At 42.8% G+C, this 26,582-nt stretch overlaps 1 pseudogene; it reads right to left on the reverse strand.

Annotated features, from left to right (window-relative positions):
- Window positions 1-23,108: 23,108 nt before the first annotated feature.
- Window positions 23,109-26,073, reverse strand: LOC127973086 (uncharacterized; annotated as a pseudogene).
- Window positions 26,074-26,582: the final 509 nt, after the last annotated feature.

Raw genomic sequence — 26,582 nt, forward strand, 5'->3', positions numbered from 1 at the left:
ATGCCACCACCACCCCCTTGGGCAAGATGGTGTCTGCAGACTCCCTCCCCTCAGGAGCCTCGAAAAGACGAGAGAGTGCATCGGGCTTGATATTCTTGGAACCGGGCCTGTATGACAGGGTGAAATTGAACCGACCAAAGAAGAGGGCCCAGCGAGCCTGTCGGGAGCTCAGCCTCCTGGCCGAACGGATGTACTCGAGGTTCTTATGATCCGTCCAGACCAGGAAGGGCTGAGCTGCGCCCTCCAACCAGTGACGCCACTCCCCCAAAGCCAGCCTGACTGCCAACAACTCCCGATTACCTATGTCGTATTTCTGTTCTGGGGGACTCAGGCGGTGGGAGAAGAAGGCACAGGGATGCACCTTACCATCCTCGTGTGACCGCTGAGATAGGACCGCGCCCACACCGACATCTGAGGCATCCACCTCAACAATGAATTGACGTTCAGGGTCTGGAATAGACAAGACAGGAGCAGAGATAAAACGGGACTTTAATTTATCAAAGGCCTCCTGTGCCCCAGTATTCCACTTGAACGGTACCTTGGGAGAGGTGAGTGCCGTTAAAGGTGCAGCAATCTGACCAAAGTTCCGGATGAACCGCCGATAGAAGTTGGCAAACCCCAGGAACCGCTGCAGAGCTTTACGAGAGTCAGGAGCTGGCCACTCGGCAACGGCCCTTACCTTACAGGGGTCGGCTTTGATCTCCCCAGCAGAAACAACGAACCCCAGGAACGGAACCAACTGGGCATGGAAAACGCACTTCTCCGCCTTAACATAGAGCTGGTTCTCCAGCAGCCGTTGTAACACCTGGCGAACATGCTGAGTGTGTACCTGCAGAGATGGGGAAAATATCAAGATATCATCAAGATACACGAAAACGAATTGATTCACCATGTCTCTCAACACGTCGTTAAACAGGGCCTGGAAGACAGCTGGGGCGTTGGTCAGACCAAATGGTAAGACCCGGTACTCAAAGTGTCCCGTGGGCGTGTTGAAAGCTGTCTTCCACTCATCCCCCTCACGTATACGAATCAGGTGGTAGGCATTTCGAAGATCCAGCTTGGTGAAGACCTTGGCTCCCTGCAATAGCTCAAAGGCAGACGACATAAGAGGCAAGGGGTACCTGTTCTTAATAGTGATGTCATTCAGGCCTCGGTAATCTATACAAGGACGCAAGGAGCCATCCTTCTTCTTGACAAAGAAGAAGCCAGCACCTGCAGGAGATGAAGACAGTCGGATGAGACCGGCTTTGAGGGATTCATTAATGTATTTGTCCATGGCCTCTCTTTCAGGGCCTGAAAGGGAAAACAAGTGACCCTTGGGCGGAGAAGTGCCTGGGAGGAGCTCAACGGCACAATCATAAGGACGATGTGGAGGTAACGAGGTGGCCCGGGACTTACAAAACACCTGGCACAGGTCGTGGTACTCCACCGGGACCCCCTTCAAATCAGCAGCCTCCACCTGTAAGACAGGACACACAGACACAGGATAAGAGGCAGCACCCAAACAAGACGCATGACAAAACTTACTCCAAGACAAGACAGAGTTGCTCGACCAATCCACGTGAGGGCCATGTTGCACCAACCACGGGTGCCCCAGGACAATGGGAGCACTCGGGGATTCAAGAAGGTACAGCGTGGTTACCTCACGGTGATTGCCCGAGACTATTAGATTGACAGGAGGGGTAGCATAGGAGAAAGTGGTGATCAAAGTGCCATTCAATGAACGGGCAGGAATAGGTTCAGGAAGAGGAATGACAGGAATCCCCCAACAGGTGGCTAGAGAGAGGTCCATAAAGTTGCCCTCAGCTCCCGAGTCAACCAGTGCTGCACAGGAGTTAGAGATATCACCAAACTGAATTGAGACAGGAAGGAGAGTGCGAGAGGAGGGGGAATGCAATAAAGGGGTAGCGCTCACCAGGATCCCCCTCTTTACTGGTGAGCCTTGACATTTAACGGACAGCCTGCTGCGAAGTGACCGGACTTGCCACAATACAGACATAGCCCTTGGGTGAGTCTTTGCTGCTTCTGTTGTGGAGTGAGCCGAAGGCGCCCCACCTGCATAGGCTCCGGCTCAGTGGTTTTGGTGGGGGAAACAGGTGACGACTCCTCGGTCCTCCAGGGTGGACGAACTGCCAGGCGCTGACGGCGGCGGCGAAGGTGACCCTCGATCCGCAACACCATATTAACGAGATCGTCAAAGTCCCGTGGCAAGTCCTGAGTGGCCAGCTCATCCTGGATGTCATCATCTAGCCCTGCACGGAACATAGCTCGACAGGCCCCCTCATTCCAATCATTCCTTTGCAGCCTCTCGTTGCAGCTCTTGGATGCGGGTGGTCAGCTCAGCCACTTGGTTGGCTAAGAACTCCACCTCCCTTGTGGTGTTCGTCAATCTGGCTTCGTGCTGGCCCAAAAGAACACCCTGCTGGGTGACTGCGGTTCTGACAGGATCTGCACCTGCTGTGTCCATCTTGGCCAGATCGTTCTGTCAGGAACACAACTGGACACAGATGCAGGTATAGTGTGAGAATTTATTCAAAAAAGTCCAAAAGAAAAACTCCCTCCAACTAACAAAAACAGGCCGGGAAATAACAGAAAAATGTCCAACAGGAAAATAAGAGACTTGAATGTCCTTTCGTAAACACCCGGCAGGGGGCGCCCGACGGCGCGGCCGCGTAGGAAGTGGAGGAGGGAGGAGAACACGAGAGAGCCCGTCACGGAGCAAACCAAAAACACTTTTGAGGAATGCAGGTGTCCAGTCTAGTAAATGAGGGAGGGGAAAAATAGAAAAAGGAAAACAAAACCAGTAGCAGCAGACAATGGCACGACAGAGCAGGACTAGACAGAATGGCTACACATGGGCTGTAGTCGAACGACGATCTGGCACCGATTGGCGCGACAGACGGGAATAAATAGAGGAAGAGATGGACAGACATTGAATGCAGGTGAGTGGAGTCAAACAATTAGAAGCGGAAACTGTAGTAATGAGAGGGAGGGAGGAACGCCACAGATAGGTGCAAGACTAACGATCAAAACCAAAACAAAACACCATGTGCGCATGAAATGACGACATAAACAAAAACATACACCGAAGAACAGGGTGATCAGACAGCTGACATGACAGTTTTAGTTATGGATTTTCCCTTTTTGTCAAATGTAGTGTTACTAACTAGCAACCTTACTTTTCTCACCCTACTATCTGACCCTGGATAGACTTCTGTGACCCTTGCTAGCTTCCATTCGTTACGTGGTATCAGATCATCTTGTAGAAGGACGATGTCATTGACCTTCAAGTTTCTTTTGTCCATGTGCCACTTTTGTCTTGGTTGTAAGTTTAATAGATATTCTTTCCTCCATCGGGTCCAAAACTCATTAGCCAAATACTGCACTTGTTGCCACCTCTTTTGAAGATAGAGATCTTCTCCAACAAATTGTCCAGGTGGAGGCAGAAGAATGGTTGACTTCATTGTAAGGATGTGGTTCGGAGTCAAAGGTTCAGGTCCAGATGGATCATTCAAATGTTCAGCTGTGAGTGGTCTGCTGTTAACAATAGCCATAACCTCGTACAAGAATGTTCTTAGAGAGGTGCTGTCAAGCCTTCGCGATGACTGGTCAAGTATAGCAGTTAGAACACTCCTTACTGTTCTTATTTGTCTCTCCCAGACACCGCCCATGTGACTTGCCGCTGGAGGGTTCATAAAAAATTTGCATCCTAGAGCCTTTACTCTTTCTTGATCCATTTCTTTCAGGAGTTCTGCAAACTCTCGCCTTGCACCAACAAAGTTAGTTCCTTGGTCACATCTTAGTTGACGCACATTTCCTCTTATGGCAATGAACGCCCTTAAAGCATTAATAAATGCATCAGTTGTCATGTCATCAATCATTTCTATGTGTATGGCCCTTGAACATAGACAGGTAAGTAAGAGACCATATTTCTTAAGATCTTTTCTTCCTTCCTTTACATAGATTGGACCAAAACAGTCTATGCCTGCGTAAGTGAAGGGTGGAGTCATCTCCGTTCTGTCTTGTGGTAAGTCACCCATCCTTTGTTCTTCAGTACCTCTTCTGTACTTTCTGCACTTGACACATTTGGAGATGTGTGATGAGACAGCACTGCTGCATCCCAGGATCCACCATCCATTAGCTCGCAGTTAATTTATTGTCATTCCACGTCCTTGATGTTGTACTCTTTTGTGAAAGTGCTCAATGAGTAAGACTGATATGTGGCAGTTCTTTGGGAGTATTGCTGGATGTTTCCCAAGAAAGGACTCAATTTATACAGCTTACTGTCTTTGGTCTTGGTAACTACCCGTTTTGCTTTCAAGCTTTTTATCTCCTCTGAGAATGCTTCTTCTTGAACTAGCTTGATGACAGTGAGTTCTGCTTCTTTCCTTTCTTCTAAGCTTGTAGCTGCGTTGGTTCTTTGCTTCACACCTTTGTATTCTTTGACTTGTCGTTTCAATCTGGCAACTGCTTTTACTGCTCTTGACCAATCAGAGAATTTCTGTAGGCGATCCAGAAAAGATCTATCTTCTTTGGCTTTAGTATTACACACAAGCACCTTGCGAAGCTCGGGATCATCCGGTCTGATTTCTCCCACCTTGGGTTCTCTTTCAGGTAGTTCTTTACACCAAAGAAACTTTGGACCTGTGAACCAGTTTGAGTTCTTAAGTTGCTCTGCAGTTAAACCCCGAGAGGCATGATCTGCCGGATTATTCTCAGAGGCAACATAAGCCCATTGCTCAGGCATTGTACTTGACTTGATTCTCTGTATGCAGTTGGCTACGAAAACTTGAAATCTTCAGGCATCGTTGTTTATGTAGCCAATAACGACTGTGGAATCTGTCCAAAAGAACTCTTGCAGATCTTGGATTTCTAATTCCCTTTGGAGCATGTCACTAGTTCGAACCGCAACAACTGCCGCAGAAAGCTCAAGTCTCGGAATAGTTGTGACCTTGGTTGGTGACACTCTTGACTTGCCCATTACCAGACAGCAATGAACTTCATCGGACATGTTAATGGCTCGAAGGTAGGTACATTCACCGTAGCCAGAGACGCTTGCATCTGCAAAGTGGTGAAGTTTATATCCTTTCACTTTGCCGAAATTTGAAGGTAAAAACATCTATTGATTTGCATTTCAGCAAGATTGGGCAGGTCTCTGATCCAGGACTCCCACTTAGGTCTTAGGTTTTCCGGAAGTTCCTCATCCCAGCCAATTTTCTCTCTGCACATTTGCTGGAGTATTTGTTTCCCCAAAAGGACAAAGGGTGCCATGAACCCCAGGGGATCAAACACAGAGGCTACAGTAGAGAGCACACCTCTTCTTGTTAGTGGATTAAGTTTTACTTGAACTCTGAATTTGAATGAGTCTGATGTGATGCACCACTCTACTCCTAGAGCTCTCTCCATGTGCGGTGAACTCAAGGCCATGTCTAGATCTTTGATTGTGGTACGTTCTTCTTCTGGGATGGTTGCCATCACTATCTCACTGTTGGAAACAAACTTGTGGAGTCTTAGCTTGCCAGTGGAGCAAAGTTCTCTTGATTCTTTGACGAGCTGAATGGCTTCCTTCTCAGTTTGGACACTTGCAAGACCATCATCAACATAGAAATTTCTTTGAATGAAGCGTATGGAGTCTTCACTCAACTGACCTCGTCCTTGTCCTGCCAGATGTTTCAGGCCAAAGTTGGCACAGCCAGGAGACGAGGCTGCTCCAAACAAGTGGACCTTCATTCTGTAAATTGATGGTATGGTTTCCAAGTTGCCATTCTCCCACCAAAGGAATCTTAAATAATCTTGATCTTCCCTTTTCACATGAAACTGGTGGAACATCCTTTCAATGTCACACATGACTGCAATGGAACTTTTTCTGAAGCGACATAGAACACCCACCAATGTATTTGTCAAGTCAGGACCGGTAAGCAGGTAGTCATTGAGAGATGTTTCTTTAAACTTGGCAGAACAGTCAAATACTACACATATTTTTCCTGGTTTTCGTGGATGATAAACTCCATGATGTGGAATGTACCAGGCCGGACTGTTGTCAATTTCTTCCTCTGGGACCTTTTCCCCTTCACCACGTGAAATAATATTGTCCATGAAGTTAGTCTTTGTAATACTGTTGATCTTTCTTTAATCTCCTTTCAAGACAATGCAGTCGATGTGTTGCGCATGTCTTGTTGTTAGGTAATTTGGGTCTTTCCTCTTTGAACGGTAATGGCATTTCGTAGTGACCATTGTGTTTCTGTGTGATGTTTTCTCTCAACTTTGTCAGGAACTTGAGATCTTCTTGAGACACCAGATTATCTTCTCCAGCTTTTTCAGAGAAGTCAGACTCAAGGACCTTTATAATGTCTGAGGGAGTGATCTCTTTTACTTTGTTTGGGCTCACATAGTGTACTTCAGTTTTGAGATTGAGAGAAGGCTCCACACCTGGTGTCACTTGTCTCACTACTATGCGATGACTAATTCCGATGGCATCACCGTAGTCTACAGTGGGATGCCTATGGCCAACAATGCTCCATCCAAGGTCCGTACGCTGTGCATAAGGTTGATGATCTTCGCCAAACACAACTTCCTTTGGGAGTAGAGCTTGTGAGCAGTTATACCCAATAAGCAGACCTACTTCACAGTCCTGCAAAGGTGCAATCTCTTCTTGGAGGTGCTCTAGATGGGACCATGCTTTAGCAGTTTCATTTGTAGGTATGTGCGATTTGTTGGCTGGAATAAACTCGAGTGTGTAGACGGGTGGCAAGGAAATGTTCTTACCGGAGTAAAAGCCTCTGACTTGTAGGTTATTTACTCTTTGAGAGCTTACTACTGTGGTTCTTGAGGTCATAGTAGAGAGCTTGAGCTTCACTTGTTCTTTGTCTGCTTCCAAGACTTCAGCTACTTCACTTAGAACGAAGGTTGTGTCGCTTTGAGAATCCAACAGAGCATATACAAGGACTTCTTTTTCTGGTTGAGTTAAGGATGAAAGCCAGACAGGAATTACTGCAGCTGTTTGTGCATTAGCTTCACCAAGTATTACTCTATTGGAAGTAGCAGCTGTGGTTTCTTCATGTTGGGATGATTGAGGTATTTCTCTGTATCTTTCTTGACTTGGATTTTGCTTGGCTTGTGGTGGTCTTTGTTCTTTTTTGTCTCGCTCCTTCATGCAGACAGGTAGGATGCCGCTTATTGCAAATGTCGCAGACACTTCTACTGTTGCAGCTCTTTGACTGGTGACCAGACCTGAGACACCCAAAGCATAGACTTTCAACTCGAATGAATTTGATTCTGTCTGAAACTGCTTTCTGCATGAACTTCCTGCATTTGTGCAAAGTATGCCCAGTTTTCTTACAGAAAGTGCATGTGATAAAAGTCTGTTCGCTGGAACTTGTGGTCAGTGTCTTTGCTCTGAAGTTTTGTTGTTTTTGGACTTTTGGGTTTTCAGCTTCACCTTGTTTTAGTGACTGCAATGATGTGACAGAATTGCAGGCAATTTTGGCCTCCCTTGCCAGAAATTTGACAAATTGGCTAAAGGAGGGAAATTGGTTTATCTCTTCTTCTACTTCGATAACCTTCCAATTCCATCTTGCCGTTAGCCAATCAGGTAGCTTGGAGAGAATTTTCCTGTTTTCATTACAGTCGTTCAAGATTTCCAATGCCTTGATGTGAACCATGGCAGCTTCACAACTACGGAGAAAATCACTGAACTCCCTGAGCTCAAGGCTGTCCTTAGATCCTATTTTGGGCCACGCTTGGAGCTTGTCTCTGTATGCTTTTGCAATCGTAAATGGGTTTCCGTATCTCTCTTCCAAAATCTCCCATGCAGCAACATAGGCAGACTCAGTTCAGAGAAGAAAATAACCATCGAGTGCTTTCTTAGCTTTTCCACTCACATATCTTCGAAGGTAGTATATCTTTTCTTTGTCTTGAAGGTTCTTCTGGTCGATCAGTGTTTCAAAGGAGAGTTTCCAATCGTTGTATTGCAATGGATCGCCACTGAAAACTGAAGGTTCAGGAACTGGAATTCTGTTGGCACTTAAAGCGCCTGCAAGCACCTTAATGAGCTCTGATGTACTTTCATTTGAAGTGGTCATAGCTTGTGGGATTGAGGTCATACGTAGAGCCTGAGGATTTGAAGGAGCCGGGACTTTGTTATCTGCTACCATCTCATGCTCCAGTATGTCTTTCCGTTCTTCTTCTATGACTTTCATTTGATCATATACCTGCATTCTCGCTCGTGCTGCATTAAGACCTTTTACTGCCTCCAGATGCTGTATCTTCCTCCGTTTTTCTTCCAGAGTTTTCTGTAGAGCTCCAAACTCTTCTTCCATTTGAGCCTTAATTTTAGATTCGTCTTCCTCTTTCTGTAGTCTTCGTTTCACTTCCTCTGCTTCTCGTTCTAAACAACGCCTTACTGCTGCTGCTTCTTGATCAGCTATCTTCCTTTTAGCTTCTGCTTCTAGGCGCTGTATTTCCAATTGTTCTTTCTCTTGTTCTTGTAACACTTTCAGAACAGCTTGGCTTGCAGCAGCTTCAGCAGCAGCTTCTTGTCGTTTAACAGAAGACCTACTTGAATGCACCGAATTGCTTTTCAAGAAAGAAGTGACAGAACCTGATTTGTATGTACTTGAGTCGAAGAGAGAGCCTGATTCAGGCCAATCTTGTTTTTCTCCTTCTGGAATCTTTCCATCCAGTCGACTTGAGGCTCTGGATACAATGAACTTGGAAATCTCTACACACAGATCCACTTTTCGACGCGTGTCTTGCTCTGGAATTGAGACGTCACGTAGTTCATCATAAACACGCTGAACGTCTGCAGAAAGACCTGTGATGCAACCGATGATGTCATTAAGCAGATCATCAGGTAAGGGCTCTGTTGACTTTGATAATGACTTCTTTGAAGATTTAACTTGGGTTCTCCATTTACCATAAATGTAATTGAACCTTTGATGAAGCACTTTAGTTTTTTCATCTTGCAATTCTCTACGTTTTTCGGTTAGAGTTTTGACTCTTTGACTTCGTCTTGGCTGCTGCGCTTTCTCTTGCTGGACTTCAGCAACACCAACTTGATATTCTTCTATGCTTTCCCTAACCTGAGTTGTAGGCTCACTTGACTCTGACATTGTCTAATCCTTTAAATTGACCCACTTTTCTAAATAAAGGCTGTAATTAAACTGTTAAATTAAACTTATGTTTGCCTTTAACGCTTACTCAAATGTAAATGTCACTTACATATTGTTACTTGTAAGCTTAAATGATTTTCAAATTTCAGTTTTCAATGAGGTTCAAATGTGATTAGAAAATAGAAAATGTGCAAAAAAAAAGAAAACCCCAGCTTAACTCAACTTTGATTATTACCTTTCAAAATGTTCTTATTATGCATTAACTCTGTAGAGAATATAGACTTAGACACTTAAATATTAAATGACCAATAACCTTCACTTCTAAACACACTATTTAAACTTGAATATAATTTCCTTTTAACTCTGGCACTGTGTCTACAAAATGGCAAGCTTAAATGTATATTACATGGTCACATAAATCATAACATTTACTACACACACAGATGCTATATTGACGCAAATCTTTTTGGCAAACCTTAACAGAAGCCCTCTTCTTAGATCACTCTTGACTTATTAGTGTTCCAGTTCTTTATGGCTTTGTCTTGAAAACGTTGTTCATTAAGATCTGTGCGTCATCTTACTTCTGTCTGCGTGCGTGCATGTTTTTGGCTTCAGTCCTTTGATGACAGTTCTGCGCGCTACCGACTGTTGCTGATCCTTTGAACTTGCGTGCTGTCGATTAATGTCCACTCGCGTTGATGAACAGTCCGAGTTTTCACTGTAATTCCCTCGAAGCACTGGCAGACACAAGTGGTTTTCTTGCAACGGGTTTATTTGAAGCTTATTCTCCATATCCACCGTGAAAACTAAACATACAGTATAACGAGAAAATAAAGACTGCATTAGCTTAATATGAACATACAATGGCATGCGCAGCATGTAAAATAACGTTCACCAAAGTAAAATACAGACACAAAACAGCATACCTCGTTGGCTGCATGCTGTACACAAGGGAATAAATGTTTCCTTAGATCGCTGACATCCACTATATCAACCTTAACACTTTTATCAGAGCATTAAATTGTCCATGCTTCTCTTGCTGTTAGCTTGACGACTCTCTCACACGCGTACGTCCCCATAAGGCCTTGCGCGGAAACCTCAAAATAAAAGCACTTCACTTTTACCAAGTAAAATCACTAAATAATACTAAATGTGATTTATAATTCTAAATTATGACATTGGTTGAAAACAAATTATACATTATTATAATGTTGTGACAATTACACCGCGTGATGTGACAACTCTCCTCTAATAAAACGAAAACAGTTCAGATTTGATTTGACCTTCCTGCAAACATGATTTACTTGACTTTGAAACTTCAGGTGTTTATCCAAGATTATCCCCAAGTATTTTGTTTCATGAACCTCCTGAATGGGTTCATGGTCTAAATGAACCTCAAAGATGCTGTCAGGGGACCTCTGGTTGATAGAAAAACACATTGAGAAAGTTTTCTGTGTGTTTAGAGTTAAATGGGACAGCTGAAGCCATCTTGAGATGTTATGTAAAGCCTGTGTTAACTGCTGCCCAGCCAGTACAGTTGTTTTTGCTGACACATGGATAACTGTGTCGTCAGCATTAAGCTGGCAATTTACACCCTAAAAGCAGTCTGGGAGATCATTTATATACAGTGAAAACAATAACGGTCCTAGAACTGACCCTTGAGGCACTCCTAAGTCATTTGGACTCAGATTGGATTTAATGGTTCCTACTTTCACACATTGTTCTCTACCCTCCAGGTAGGACTTGAACCATAACAGGGCCGCAACTGAAAATTGAAATTGCTGTAATTTGTGCAATAAGATACAATGGTCCACTGTGTCGAAGGCCTTCTTCAGATCTAAAAACACAGCACCTACGACATTCCCTTTGTCCAGTGACCCTTTGATCCGTTCCAACAAGATGCAGTTGGCGGTTTCTGTGCTGTGTTTTTGTCTGAACCCAAACTGCTGGGGATGCAACAATTGGTTATTTTCAAGATGTTCTATTAATTGCTCCGCCACAGTTTTTTCCAATACTTTGGAAACGACAGGGAGAATGGAAATAGGCCTGTAATTGCAGGCTTGATCTTTGTTGCCTGACTTGTAAATTGGAGTGATTACAGCAATCTTCCAGCTCTGTGAGAAAGTATTTGTCACGGTAGGAAATCCATTGTTTCCTCCGTGTCATGTTTTGTGTTTGTATTTGTACTCTCGTAGTCTCCATGTGCTCGTTTGGTTAATTGTTGTCACCTGTATGTTGATTGTCTCGCTCCAGCTGATCCTCATCTCCACTCAGCTATAAATACTCACCCATCTCTCTGTCTGTTGTCAGATCCTCATTCATGTTTCAGCCATACAGTTGGATTACCGTCTCCCGTGTTCGTGTTCTGGATTATGTTCGTGTTGTCGTCTTCATGTGAGTGTTCCGGTCTGTTCCTGGTTTCATCCATTGACCGTCTTCACCTTCACCACCGACTTCACCATCCAGCACTTCTCACGCCACCGTAGACCTTCTATCACCATTGCCTACATTCTGGACAAGTTTTCAATAAACCATTTCTGATTTCCTGCATTTGCTTCCTCCTCTTTTACGAGTCGTGACAGTATTTGTTTGTATTGACAAGTTTACAAGGTAAGTAATAGGATCAAGTAACCGCAAAGATGTTTTTTAATTACATCTACATTAAGATTATGTATGTCTCTTGATGTAGAATTTTTCATATTGACAATAATTTTCCTTACTTTGTCATGCGAAACTTCTCTTATTTTTAAAAGATCTGTACTGCTAAGCTGAACTTTGTTCTCAAAAGGTAATTTGCCCTTGAAAGGTTTAGCTAGATCGTAGACTGATTCAACAAAAAAATTGGTTGAAGTCGTTAGCAATTAGCTGGTTGTCATTTAACGTAATTATCATCAGTATTAAGGCAATCTATCATTTGATGTTTTTTCTATTAGAATTTGTCAATTTGTTTATATGTTGCCATAGTTTGGAGCTGCTTCCATTTGCTTCTATCATTTTTATAAAATATTTTGTTTTTGCTTTGCGCAGCTCACTTGTGACTTTGTTCCTAAGACCAGTGAAAATTAGATGGTCAGTATTATTCCTAGATTTTAAAGACTTTTTAAGTGCAAGGTCACAATGTTTAGCCATTAGCCAAATGTCTTTGTTGAACCATGGAAGAGAATACTTTCTTGGTTTTCTTATCCAGGTTTTTGTATACTTATTTATTACATTATTTAGTTTAGTGACAAATTTGGATGCACTCAAATTTATATTGGTCTCAGCAGTAATACTATTCCAATTAATTTGATTTAATTCACCATCAAAGTAATTTATTTTTGCTTTAGGAATTCCTGTTGTTTTCATTTTGTTCTCTACTTTATTATGATTAACGAAACGCTTTTTAGTTAACTTTCTGACAATTAATGTCATGTTATGATCGGTAAGCCCTGTGATCAGGTTATAAGTTTTAGTTATTCTTTCTGGTCTATTTACAAAAATAAAATCAATGTTTCGCTATGTCTTGTAATTCTTGTAAAACTTTTAGTCACACACAGGTAATCCAGGTTAGAGTCAGTTAACATTCTATTAATTTGATCTATTTTTGGTAAAATACTCCTTATATTAATGTGTCCTCCCAAAATCCCCTTTGGTTTTGTTTGGGGATCCCAAATAATCTGGGCATGATTTACAGTTTGAAAGATCTTCAGTTCTTTCTGCTTGAGCGCTGCCCGATTTAGATTTTTGGACTTTGAGTTGCCGTCGTTGTTTCCATTCGGCATCTATTGTAATGCATGCGCCGTGTAAATCAAGACTCCCCGCACTGTCCGAACCCGGGCCACAGACACGGGTGCTCTGAGACCCGCCGCTGGATCTGGATGGCACACTCCAACGCTCCGGTCCCCACCGCGACCAAGGCCCTGTGTCTTCAGCGGCTCCAGTACGGCAGCGCCAGCAACCGCTCCATCCATCCCGCCGACGGACGCACCCAGATGTCCAGATGCCCCAACGGACCCAGCAACAGGAAAAGGCACGCCAACTGCAGCATCAACTTGTGAGACATGATGACCAATCTCACCCACATTTTTTTTTAGTCAGAGGGAGTACATTTGTTGTCACATTCACTCCCGGTAGTAAGTCGTTAGCTTGGTACAGTTGTTCAAACATGTGTTGGGATACATCGAGTTTACGCAGAGGCCCGGGATTTAGGTGTACATCTCCCGAAAAAAGTAGCAACAACATTAGAGTTTTAATTATTCTTGGAGGAGCATGCTTCTGCTTGCTCATGCAGTTGCATTAATTCAGTCTTTTGGATGCCTGTGCTTCATTGGCAGCAAAGGTGTGAGAGAAGATGGTAGCATATCTACATAGCTAACTTTGTCAGAAATGGGGTGACAGTCTTACTCACAGATAAAGCAAAATTCATCTGCGCTTCCAGCAGAGGATTCTTCAGTGCTTGACAGACTTCATCAAATGACTTGGTGTCAGGATTTGGTGTTCTTTTTCCTCCAACAGCACTCACATATGTGGCCAAGTTTGGCAATATCTGCAATGCTCTCTCCAAGACGGGAGTGTTTTCTACCCATCTTGTTGGGCAGAATGATAGTGGAAGAAGACCATCTTGTGCATCAGTGACTTTAATATATTCCTCTCGACGGGCAGGCCAATCATGTAGGAGCTGGTATATGGCACGTAGAAAACCATCGACCCTCATACCTGTTGATGAAAGTCCTTTCTGAAATGCCCCATTCACAATATGCAGACCACAACTGCCCAAATTCAAGAAGTTCAATCCATATTCATCTGCAAGGGACTGTTCGACCTTCTTGTAAAAGGACCAATTAACATTTGGTCCATCCATGGATATTTGTAACATGTTTTTCTTTGGCAAAGCCTCAGTGCCTTTCTCGAATGCCAATTTGAGATCATCTGCTCTGGAATGCCCCATGAATTCTGTTTCCAAAAATTGTGTCTGAACCTGATCACCATTCCAAAATCGGACATGAAAGTCACACTGTTTTGACTGTGTCATGCGGTTGAGAGACTCATCGAAGAGCAACACATAGTTCTCATCTCCAGATTTGAGTTTGTTTGTGAGAAGACCTTTAAAATGGGGAGCTAAACCATAAGCGCATATGTAGGCGCACTTTGTCTGGCCACATGAAAAGTTTTTTGAAATGTCACTGTCAGGGAACAAAGCAGAGAAAAGCTGACCTGTAGAAATGAAATAAAAAGTATTATCTTTCCTGAATAAATAAAAAGAATAAAAATCACACAGGTCTTTGATTTGCTTTTGTTATCACTACAGTTAACAAGAAACACAACATATTGCTTTTTACTTTGTAATTAAGACATTTCTGAAGAGGTTTATGAATACTACTTTGTGATTAAGAAATTAAACTCACGTGTTTGTTCACTTGAATGGTAAGAATAATGTGACTGTGTTACTTTAAGTGACCACAATATTTCTGCTTTCATGGTTGCCTCCTTTGTGACGCTGACAATTTGGGATTGTCTCTGTGTCCCAAGTGTTGAGGCTATTGTGGTAGGTTGTTGCCCTGGCACAAACTGTTGAATATTTATAGCTGTGGAAAAAAAAAAAACATAACATATGAGTGCTTTTGAACCCTACATGAAACTGTCCTATAATGAATAGATACTGGAACTAACTTAAGAACTAAAGGTGTTCTAAAACACGGAATGTATAAACCCTCTTGTCTACTTGTTGTCACTCGACAATAAAACACATTTTTTATGTAAAGGTTATTAGTCAAAATGCATTTGGAGAACAATAATTTAACTATAATACTTTCTAAAGAAAGTATGGTCACAAAGACACTAAAGGAAGATTTGTTACTACCATTCTAAACAGTATTAGAGTCCCTCTTTACCTTGTGTCCATCTATACTTCAGTAACATTAATGAATATACTGACAACTGAACTAAATCAAAAATGTAAGGAGCATAAATAATGACAATTATTTCACTCTAGTTTTAGTTTTTTCCCCTTTTTTAATCATTACTTGATTTAAACATTAATATATAGAGTTAATATTATGAATACATTTTGCAACTGAGTGAAAAGATATGGATAAGGTAATTGGCAAAAAAAAACAAAAAACTGCAGGTACTTATTTATCTTGTATAATCAACGGTCGCCTGAGGGCGCTATACGCCCACTGTCGAGTGCAAAACACTGCTCGGGAAAGTTCGAGATATAAAAAAAAAAAAAAAAGAATATTACATATATATACACGTTTTAATCTATATATGTATATAAAATGATGCACACACAGTAAACGCTTAGTTAATGCATTAAATATATATTAAACTCACACTAACATAATATTAAACTGTATATTAAACATATATTAAACTGCATGAGATTATTACCGTTCGCTTGACACTACATTGCCTGTTGATGTCCTCTGCATTTTGCGTGGCTCTTCAGTGCCGACTCCCCCATGCAATCCAATTTTATGTTTTTCTTGAAAATTGTACATCTTGCTAAATGTACATCCGTTGGAACTTTCAGTAACCAGTTCTTATATAGGTCAATACTGAGCCAAGAATCATTGAATTTGCACTTTCCCGGCATTGAGACTAATAGCCTAATTAGCACTGCTTCTCCATAGGTTAATGTGCTAGACTTTGGGATTGGGTTCCCACGGGGCGCAAATCTCGCGGTTAGGGTAAACCCCCCACTACCGCGAGATTTGCCTATTTAAATACCCCGCATATTAATAGTGGCTCACTGATGTGCGAAAATTATATGCAGGCTACACTGCGCCTAAAATATGTTATATTACAAAATAATACATACAAAATAAATACAAAAATATTATAAAAAAAATGTTTGCATTGACTATTAACGGAGCAACTGATTTTGTGTGAAAATAAATAATTCAAGTTATTTGTTTTGTTTGAGGTGGCAAGAGGGGCCTTTTACCCCACACACGGGGGAGAAGGCGCCCCAGCACGGGGTAAAAGGCCCACAGAGCCCCATAGATACAAATACTTAAGCTAAAATAATGTTGTTGTTTTTTTTATAAATAATGTTTAAGATAATACTTGCTCAAAACAATCACTTAAGCAGAGTTTATACTATTTTCTGCACATTTTGAAAAATAAAAATAATTTTTTGTTCAGTCTATGCGTATAGGCGTTTTGTGGCATATCGCCGAAAAGAACTTGAATTGCACTTTCAGTTTTGATCGTACAGGTAAGAGCAATACATCAATAGAATCTGTAAAGGGTCTACTTTCATTTGTATACACACATAATAAGAAAACTTTGTTTGTTTTCTTTATTTTATAAATGCACAGAGTGCGCTGTCTGCAGCCTTGGTCTGCGTGATCTTCATTTAGAAATACGTTATTAAAATGAACTGAAACTCAACAAATACTCCACGAAGAAATATGAGAGATATATTACTATAGAAATCTTGACATGTCTACTTTTAAACTAAGCAAGTCTTATCGACAACAAATATTAAGTAATAAAGTAATCCATATGAAACCAACGCGATGTCCAGTCTTTCACGTCTCCCTTCACTAACTCTAATGCGACCACGCCCACGCGCTATAGATATATAATCGCGTAAACTTTATTAATCTCATGTTTTTAAATATGATTGTTTCATTCTAAACATGGTGATTATCTCCAAGAAGGACACCCAACATAATATGGTATTTAGCATTTGAATCTAACCATATCATGTCAACAAATGGAAAAGTTAGCAGTTATCATGTTAATCACAGCGCCTTTAGTCGCTACAGCGGGGGCGCTTTTTACCCCAAATATTATACATTTACATATTCTTTCGTTATTTAAAAACCATTGCTTTAATTATCATAAACAAAACTGAAAATCATAAAGAAGACCTTTGTCTCAAAATGCATTCATTGATTTTAGCTATTCTCATTTGCTATTTAAATCTACAACATTTAAAAAAAACAAAACAAAATAATAGATCAAGCAAGCACAAAATCAACTTTGCGCTGCTGCGCGATCGCGTCAGAGATCAAACAGATAACCACCCAGTGTTTTGTTCTGTTTTTGCCCAGTTAGTGGATGAACACAAGGCCATTCTTAAAGGATAATTCGGGCCAGGTGTCACAGCAAGGGACAAGAAGCAGACAAGGGAGCGTATAGCACAAACTATTAATGGTTCATTCCCCCTGCTGCTTGTGCGCACCTATAAACCTGCTATAGGCCTATTCATAAATGCAGTTTTTTGAGGGAATGTCCAATGTAAACGAAATGAACTGCGACACAATAAGATGTCCTGAAAGTGCTGTAATTGTTTGTGTGATCACTCTGCTTACAGAAGGTTGTGACAGACCCAAATCATCACTATTGCATTGTTGCATTTTCCAAGTCGCCAAATATCGCAATGTAGTGATTCCTTTAATTTCTGGCGCTATGGCATTTCTGCGCGGTGTCGGAGATGTTAGTACGTCTCTAATAAGATCAGTCACAAACATGATCCCTGCACGATCTAGGCAAGGCAAGGCAAGTTTATTTATATAGCACATTTTGTACACAATAGTAATGCAAAGTGCTTTACATAAAAGAAAGTAAAATAATCATGAAGAAAGATAATAACAAAAATAAAACAAGCAATTTTAAAACTTTTAAAATGCTTAAAACATTTACTTAAAATGAATTTAAAAACAGTTAGAAAATGTGATAGACACTATGTAATCTATAGCATCTACTTAACTCCCTGTCATCCATTGTTTGCAACACATTTCTTCTGCCTCTTCGTCTTTCTGCCATTTTCTCCACTGCTAAAGAAACTCTTAAGCCTCTTAAAAGTCCTCGTCTGTGCTCCTAACAATTTTGACCTTAAGACCTCTTTTAAGGGTTAAGATGCTTTCTGAATTACTTTTTTCTTTACTAGGATTTTTTCTTTATTTTTAAGAGTAAACGCCTACATTTCTAAGAATTTTCTTAGAATTTTGTCACTAGGAGCTACTTTTTGCTTTAAGATTCTTTATGAATACGGGCCCAGATTTTCTTCCAATTAAGGTTACCAAACAAATAATTCCAAAAGGACATCACAGGTGGAACAGAAATCAGATTCTTAAGAAATAAAGACTGTATTTTATAATTTTTGGCTTTCGACTCAGATAAACAAATTTGACCAACAGGAGTATCACAAGGTTTAGGCAAGGATGCAGTAGTAGATACTGAGGAACCATTACAGTTAGCAGCAACTTTTCCAATTACAGCATAAACCAGAGGGAATGGCTCCCAAATCTGTAGCAAAATCTTTTGGGGTTATTGGTATTTTGAAAGAAATTCTGAATACCTGAACAAAAGTCCTTGCTTATTAAACGATTGCTCCACCAAAATTAAACCGTTACTGAACCAACTATCATAAAACAAAGACTTATTCTTGAATAAAATGTTCTTATTGTTCCAAATAAAACATCTTTGTGGTGAAAAGTTATGCTTATAAATTAGTGCCCATGCTAAGAGAACGTGTCGATGAAAGTTGGAAAGTTTAATCGGGAGTTTGGATATATCATAATCACACATTAAGAGAAAATTAAGGCCACCAAGTTGTGAAAACACTAATTCCAAATAGAACATGGTTGGACTAGATATTAGTTCAGCCAATTAATTTTGAATGTACTGTATTGTTGAGAGAATCAAAATCAATAAAGTTCAGACCACCATTATTACACGCATTTAATATGACTGATTTTCTCAAGTAATGAGATTTATTTTCCATAGGAATTTTATTATAACCTCATTAATTAATTTAGATGTGGGCTTATCCAAAAAAAGAGACTGAGCTGCGAATGCCAAATGAGAAAAACCCTCTGCCTTAGCGAGCAGTGTTCTGCCTTTTAGTGGCAGATCCCTTTGTAACCAACAATTAATTTTTTTTGTGTGTTTTGGTAATAATAGGTTTGAAGTTTGCTGAACACATACATTCATCTTTAGTAATTAATATACCAAGATATGTTACCCTATTTTTGACAGCAATATCCTCAATAGAAGTAAGAGAGCAATCTTTAATTGGAAGCAATTCACATTTATTAAGGTTTAAAGTTAATCCCGAAGCTTTAGAAAAAGTCTGAAGAATACCCAAAGCCAATTTAATTTGTGATGAATCATTCAAGAATAAAGATATATCATCCCCTAATTGACTAATTTTTATTTTAGTGTTACCAATTGTGATACCCTTTAATTGACTATTGTTCATATGTGTGCTAAGGAACTGTGTTGCAATAAGAAACAGGTAAGGGGACACTGGACATCCTTGCCGAACTACTCGTTTAAAAAAAAAAAAAAATCTAGGTGAAGTACCATTACTTAATTTGATAGAGCCGTTTCCGTTTATGTAAAGCATTTGGACCATCCTGCAAAAAGCATCGCCAAAGCCATTTTTTTGTAGAGCCTGAAATAAAAATTCATGCTTTCCAATGTGTCGAAAGCTTTGTAATAATCCAAAAATAAAATGAAACCATCACTGTCTATTAAATCTGAATAATCTAACACATCTAGAACTAACCGTATATTATTAGAAATGTGCCTTTTCTGCATAAATCCCGATTGTGTTTCGTCAATTATGGAGTGCAAAATATATTTAAATCTTTTTGCTAAAACTAAAGCTATAATTTTATAATCATTATTTAATAATGTAATTGGATGCAAGTTATCTATTAAAAGGGGATCTTTATTTAATTTTGGGATAAGTGTTATTAAACCTTGACATAATGTGGCTGGAAGCAGTCTTTTCTCTATTCTTTCCTCATAGACCTTTAATAAGAATGGTGCTATACTACGACTAAACAGCTTGTAAAATTCTGAGCTGAGTCCATCTGTTCCAGGAGATTTGTTAGCTTTTAAAGTATTAATAGCTTCCTCTATCTCTTTCAGTGTGATAGAGGCATCACAAAGTTTTTTTTATCTAAGTCACTCAGCTGGCTTATATTAGGTAAAGATTTAAAGAAGTCATTCATATGTTGTTGGGATAATTTAGAAGTATACAAATCACTATAAAATTTGGCACAAAACTTTGCAATATGTTTTGGGTCATCACTAATATTACCATTAATCATTAATTTTTGAATTGCTGCCTTTCCAGTCTGAAAAAGTATGCAGAGTTCTGTTCACCCTCTTCAATCCATTTTCTACGCGATCTAATAAATGCCCCTTCTGCTTTCTGTTTATATATGTTGTCTAATTTGCACTGTAATTCAGCCAATTCAGCTCTTTCACAATCAAGTAAATCATCCATGTTTTTTTAGATAAAAGATTAGTGATTTTGTATATAACAATATTTTCATCAGTTTTTTTCTTTTTTGCCGCATCACTACTAAATTTTCTAAGATATTTGCCAATTTAGTAAATTCCCAATTGTTGCTGTAACTGTTCTCATCTTTTGCTTTATTCCAATTTTTGTGAATTATCTTTTTGATTTCATCTTTTACATCTGTGACAGAGCAGTACAATTGTGAAACCAACCTTTTACCAATAAAGAAATCCGACTACGCCACCCTAGAATTTAACTCTAGGGACAATACTCAAAACCCAAAAATGGAGTGCATTAAGCACACAGGTTCGGTTCCCTCATGGAAGTAAGCAGGAGACGTGGGTGAAGTATCAAAGTACAAATGTTTATTAATGCAAGAATGGTTTTTAAAAGAGACACTAAAAAATGTTGGAAGGACAGCAGGAGACCCCACTTTAAATGGAGAAAAACAATTACAAAAATGAATGTGGGCAATAAAGAAAATACATTTTAAATATGAAAACCAAATAAAGTAAATATCAGCAGGGCTGAGGCTCCCCTCGGCAGGAACAAAAATGGAGTCTGGTTTTACAAGAGCACACTTCACACACACACCAAAGTGCACTCAGATCACACTACCACACACTTGAAGTGATACACCGCACGCAATGAAGAACCACCACCACAAGAGGGAAGATCCGTTCACCAGTGGGACCCCCAGCTCCTGCAGACAAGCAAAAATAAGTTAACAAAATCACAATTAGCTCCACATACAATATAAACAAATGATAATAACTGATAAAACTCCAAACAAAAAGGGATCAAATGTCACAAAATAAAGAAAAACATTAGAAGAATCAAAAAATGTTCAAAAGAAATTACAAAGCAACTTGAAGTCAGATGTAGACAGGAAGCAAATCAAGTTGCGTTAATAAAGAAGAAATAACATACAAATAAACAACACAATATAACCAAAAGTATAAACAGAAAACGAAAACAAAATCAAAAGAAGAGAAACAAAACAATTCAATTCTCTCAATAAAACGAGATCGTCATATTCTCCTTGCTGACACACAAACAGAAAGCGGCCACTACACCCAATCGGAACCAGACGAACAGTCCCCTTGCAGGAATGCAAGCAAAACAATAGGTTACTGTCGTAACCCCGGTTCTCTGAAACATCGAGTGGAGAGATCCACCTATGGGAAGGCCATCCGTACCTGACCTCTGCAGAAGCATCCAATTGCACCAAGTCTGGCTAGACAGACAGAAGCGCGCAGCCAATGCCAGGTAAGGCCCCGCCCCCTTACCTAGGGGTATAATAATGGCTGCAGCGCTGCTATTCTCCAGTAAGTATATTCTTCTCGTGTGGCAAGCAGGGCAACGCTGGTGGATCTCTCCACTCGATGTTTCAGAGAACCGGGGTTACGACAGTAACCTATTGTTCTCTTTCATCATCTCGTGTTCGAGATCCACCTATGGGAGAGACATGGACAGCTCCCGATTGCCCAATACACTCACAGTGAGGTTCTGAAAGCCAGAGAAGGACGGTCGCCCCAAATAGGCGGTGCCTGACATGTCCCATACTCATGAACCTGCAATACTGATGCACATTCGTGACTACTGTGCATATGCAGCACATGAAAACATTTTGCATCACACACACGATAACCAATGTGCATAAAATTACACCCAGAAAAGGACTATAAAAACATGCTTAGTGACAGGGATGTGCATGGCCAGCGAGCCCATTCACTCCATCGTCACTTCCAACAGGGTTGCAGGGAAGGGCTAAGCAGACCCCACCCCTAAAACCGAATGTGCTACCGAGATATTGGTGACATCCAGCCGGTAATAACGCACAAAGGTATGAGGAGAAGCCCAACTAGCAGCGGAGCAGATGTCCTTTAGCGACACTCCCCTAAACAAAGCCCAAGAGATGTCAATGCCCCTCGTGGAATGAGCTCTGATGCCCCCTGGTGGCTGCATACCCTTTGATTCATAACCCAAAGCTATAGCATTCACAAGCCAATGTGAGAGGCGTTGCTAAGAAATAGGATTCCCTCCATGAGGGGGTGCCCATGAAATAAAGAGCTGGTCGCTCTTCCGGAAAGCACTGGTCCTGTTCATATATGTCCGTAAGGCACGGACGGGACACAGAGCATTTAGCCTCTCATCCTCCAGGGAGGAAAAAGGTGGAGGGTGAAAAGCGGACAGCTCCAACACCTCCGAAGTGAACGCAGGGAAGCACTTCGGCATGAAGGCCGGATTAGGCCTAAGGGAAACTATATCTCTACTAAGAGAGAATATAGTGCACGAGGGATGAACCGAAAATGCAAGTAGCTCACTGACACATTTGGCTGATGCCAAGGCCAAGAGCAAAGCTGTCTTGAAGGACAGCAGCTTTAGGGAAATACTTCCAAGAGGTTCAAAAGGATATTGAGACAGAGCCTCCAACACCATGGAGAGATCCCACTCAGGACCCGTCCTCCTAATGACTGGCAAGCGGCGACGGGCACCCTTCATAAATCTGCGGATTAGAGGATGCTGCCCGACTGTTGAGCCCTCAAAGCCCACATGACAGGCCGAAATCGCAGCCAAGTAGACCTTAATTGTGGAAAAAGACCTGTCTTTTTCTAGGAGGTCCTGGAGGAAACACAAAATATCAGGAACTGAGCACTGATAAGATGTGAGACCACGCACATCACACCACCCTTCGAACACTCGCCACTTACTGCCATACAAGGATCGCGTAGAAACGGCTCTGGCATTCTGTATAGTAGCAATCACACGCGGCGAAAGCCCAAGTGCGCTTAGGTTCGTCCTCTCACGGGCCAAGCCCAAAGAGCCACCCTGTCCGGGTGCGGGTGATAAATCTCCCTGTTCGCTTGGGACAATAGATCCGTGCGGGGGGGAAGGCGCCACGGCTCGGCATATAACAGAGGGATTATCTCCGCCAGCCATGGTGCTTTGGGCCACCTGGGTGCTATCAGAATGAGAGACAGGCCCTGCCCTCTCACCCTGGCCAGTGTAGGAATTATCAGGCACAGGGGAGGAAAGGCATACAGCAGCACACTGGGCCACGGGTGTGCGAGAAGAACATAGGACAATGGTAGTTTTCGCGCGAGGCGAATAGATCTACGGTTGCCTGTCCGAATCTCATCCATAACACAGCCACTATCTGCGGGTGAAGGCGCCAATCTCCATAGATTGGGTTTCCCCTTGATAGAAGATCCGCACCTCTGTTTAGAAGGCCCGGAACATGAGTTGCGCGTAACGACAGGAAAACCCGTCCGCTCCACACTAGAAGCTTGTAAGCTAGAGCGTGAAGTTTCGACGAGCGCACGCCGCCCTGACGGTTGATATAAGCCACTGTCGTGGTATTGTCGCAGCGTACGAGCACATGATGTCCCTGCAGGCGAGGCAGAAAATGATTCAGAGCTTTCCATACGGCCATAAGCTCTAAATAATTTATGTGCGCTGCACTTAGTCTGCTCAGCCACAGACCGTTCACCGTTCTGCCCTCCTGGGTGGCGCCCCAGCCTGTTAAGGATGCATCTGTCGTCACAACTTTCCGCATCATAACCGTCCCCAGAGGGGTTCCCTGTGCGTAAAAGTCTGCGCTCTTCCAGTGGCGCAAGGCTGCCGAGCAGGCACGCATCACTATTACAGAGTGGCAAAGATCGCGCGTCGGGCTGAAATGTAGTGACAAAACCCATTTCATGAACGCTCTCATTCTCAGGAGTCCCAGCGGTACAACCTGGATCGATGAAGCCATAAGACTCTGCAGCCTGAGGTATGTGCGATATTGTACTTTCTCCCCCTCTCTGAACTGCGACAGACAGTTCATTAGAGAGAGAACGCGCTCTTGAGAGAGACGCGCTCGCATGGAGACTGAGTTCAACTCCAAACCCAGGAAAATGACATTCTGACTGGGTGTAAAATTGCTCTTGCTCACATTCACTCTGAACCCGAGAGATGTGATGTGCGTGAGCACACGGCAGGTGTCCTGCAATACTTTCTCTTTCGATTCGGCTATGATGAGCCAATCGTCTATGTATGTCAGAATCCTCAGACCTGACATTCTCATGGGTGCTAAACCCGCCTCCCCACACAGACAGAAACACCGGGTGCTCAGACTGAGCCCAAACGGCAGAACTGTGAATTCGTCACATGTGCCTTGGTAGGCAAAACGAAGAAACTTCCTGTGTGGCGGATAAATGCTTATATGGAAGAAAGCATCTTTCAGGTCGACCGATGTGAACCAGTCGTTCGGTTTTATGGCGCAGGTGAGCGAGCCATGAGTCAGCATTCTGAAATTGTATTTCCTCAAATGTTTGTTCAACACACGAAGGTCCAAAATAGGACGGAGAGCGCCGTCCTTTTTTGGGACCAGGAAATAACGAGAATAAAATCCCTGATTCATCAGACTGGGGGGCACCACTTGAATCGCTCCCTTGTTTAGGAGGGAGGATATTTCCTCTTTCAGAATGTGTGAGGCGTTCTCTTCCGTGTGTGAAGAGTGAACGCCGTTGAAATGCGGGGGTTTCATTGCAAACTGCAGTCTGTATCCCTGCATTATAGTACGCATCACCCACTCGGGAGCCGAAACAGTTCGCCAAGCCCATTCGTGACTTGCGAGCATTCCCACCCGAGCTGCAGCGGGGCTGTGTAAGCCCAGCTGGTTTATTTGTGATACAATGGCGCCATCTAGTGGACACACCAGGGGCACCATGCAGGGGTTCAGACAGATTTTCTCTCTCCACAGGGAGATGGACTCTCTCTGCAGAGAGAGATCCTCTCTCCGTAACGAATTCATTTGATTCGTTTGTTTTAATGTGTTTTTTGTTTTTTTGTGTGTTTTGTGTTGGGGAAACACTGGGGCCGAAGCCTTTATTGGTTGGGTGAGGGGAACAGAGTGTATGCGGTGTGGTAACACTGCTTTTGCACTTTTCCTCACAACAGGCCCCCTGAACGTGAGGGGGAAACACACACCGTTCATTAAACACATGGGCTGGGCAGCCTCGAACGGGGAGGAACCGATCCATCCACGGGAGACCCTGCGTCTTTTGAGAGTCCGAAGGGCTCGAGGCCCGTGAACGCGGACTCGATGTCCCCATCAACCGAACATCAGGCAGGCCGCTTACATTTCGAGTCGATGGGGGAAGGGTTAGGTGGTTTTCCCCAGTGCTTAGCAGGCGGTGGGTTATTCTGCCGTTGTGGGGGTTTGTTGCGGGGCCTTTCCTTGCCCTGGTGGAAGTGTCGTCCCATGGCTGGAATGTTAGGCAAACGCGCAGGGGTTGTCTGGCGTGGGGCCGCCTTCCTAGGGAAACATAATTTGAAGGCCTCGTCCTCCTTCTTTTTGTCGTCACACCGTTGTTGCATCAATGCGACGGCGGGACCGAAGAGAGCCCGGCCGGGCTCAACCGACACGCCCGCGATGCGCCGCTTCTCACTGTCAGGAAGGCCTGACAGGTTAAGCCAGAGCGCGCGCTTTCCCACTACAGAAAGCGCCATAGAGCGCCCGGAGACTTGGACGGCCTGCCGAGCGTTACGAAGGACGAGGTCGTTCACCGTGAGGATCTCCTTCCACAGGGGTAGAGAAGGAGTTCCCTTTTCTAGCTGTTGCCCTAATTCGTCAAAAATCTCCGCCTGGTAGACGTTGAGGGCCCTGACAGCCAAGGCCGAGGACTTGTATGCGGCCTGATGAACTGAGGCAGAAAAACGGTCCATATTGTTTGGCAAGACCGGCTTAGGGGGAGCGAGCAGCCCGCCCTGAGCAGGGTTAAGGTGCCTGGCGATGGACGGCTCGATAGCGGGGGGTCACCCATACCATGAGCTGCCATATCTTTTACTTCAAGCCCCGAAAGGCCGTGTTTGAACTCGAGCGGGTCACTCCAATTATGCCTCATATGCTTAGTGCACGCTGGAAGGACGGGGAAGAGTTGTTTCCTCGGACCGGGAGGAGGTCCCAACACTTTTCCGTCGTAAATATCCCTCTCCTGGTCGGTGGCGCTCTGTGGAGCCGGCCACTCAATGTTGAGGCAAGCGGCCGCTCGCTCACACACTTCCAGGAGGATGGACTGAGGCAGGGCTGCGTGGCCGCTAGCCTGGGGAACGCCAGAGGCGGGATGGCCTCCTCGTCCTCTGAGACCCCGAGAAGGGCCGCATCATCCTCATCGCCGGAACCGGCCGGTCCGTCGGCGAGCATGAGGTTGCCCGCGAAGATGTCCTCTTCGGGG

This window comes from Carassius gibelio, chromosome B15, assembly GCF_023724105.1.
Source record: "Carassius gibelio isolate Cgi1373 ecotype wild population from Czech Republic chromosome B15, carGib1.2-hapl.c, whole genome shotgun sequence".
NCBI lineage: Eukaryota > Metazoa > Chordata > Actinopteri > Cypriniformes > Cyprinidae > Carassius > Carassius gibelio.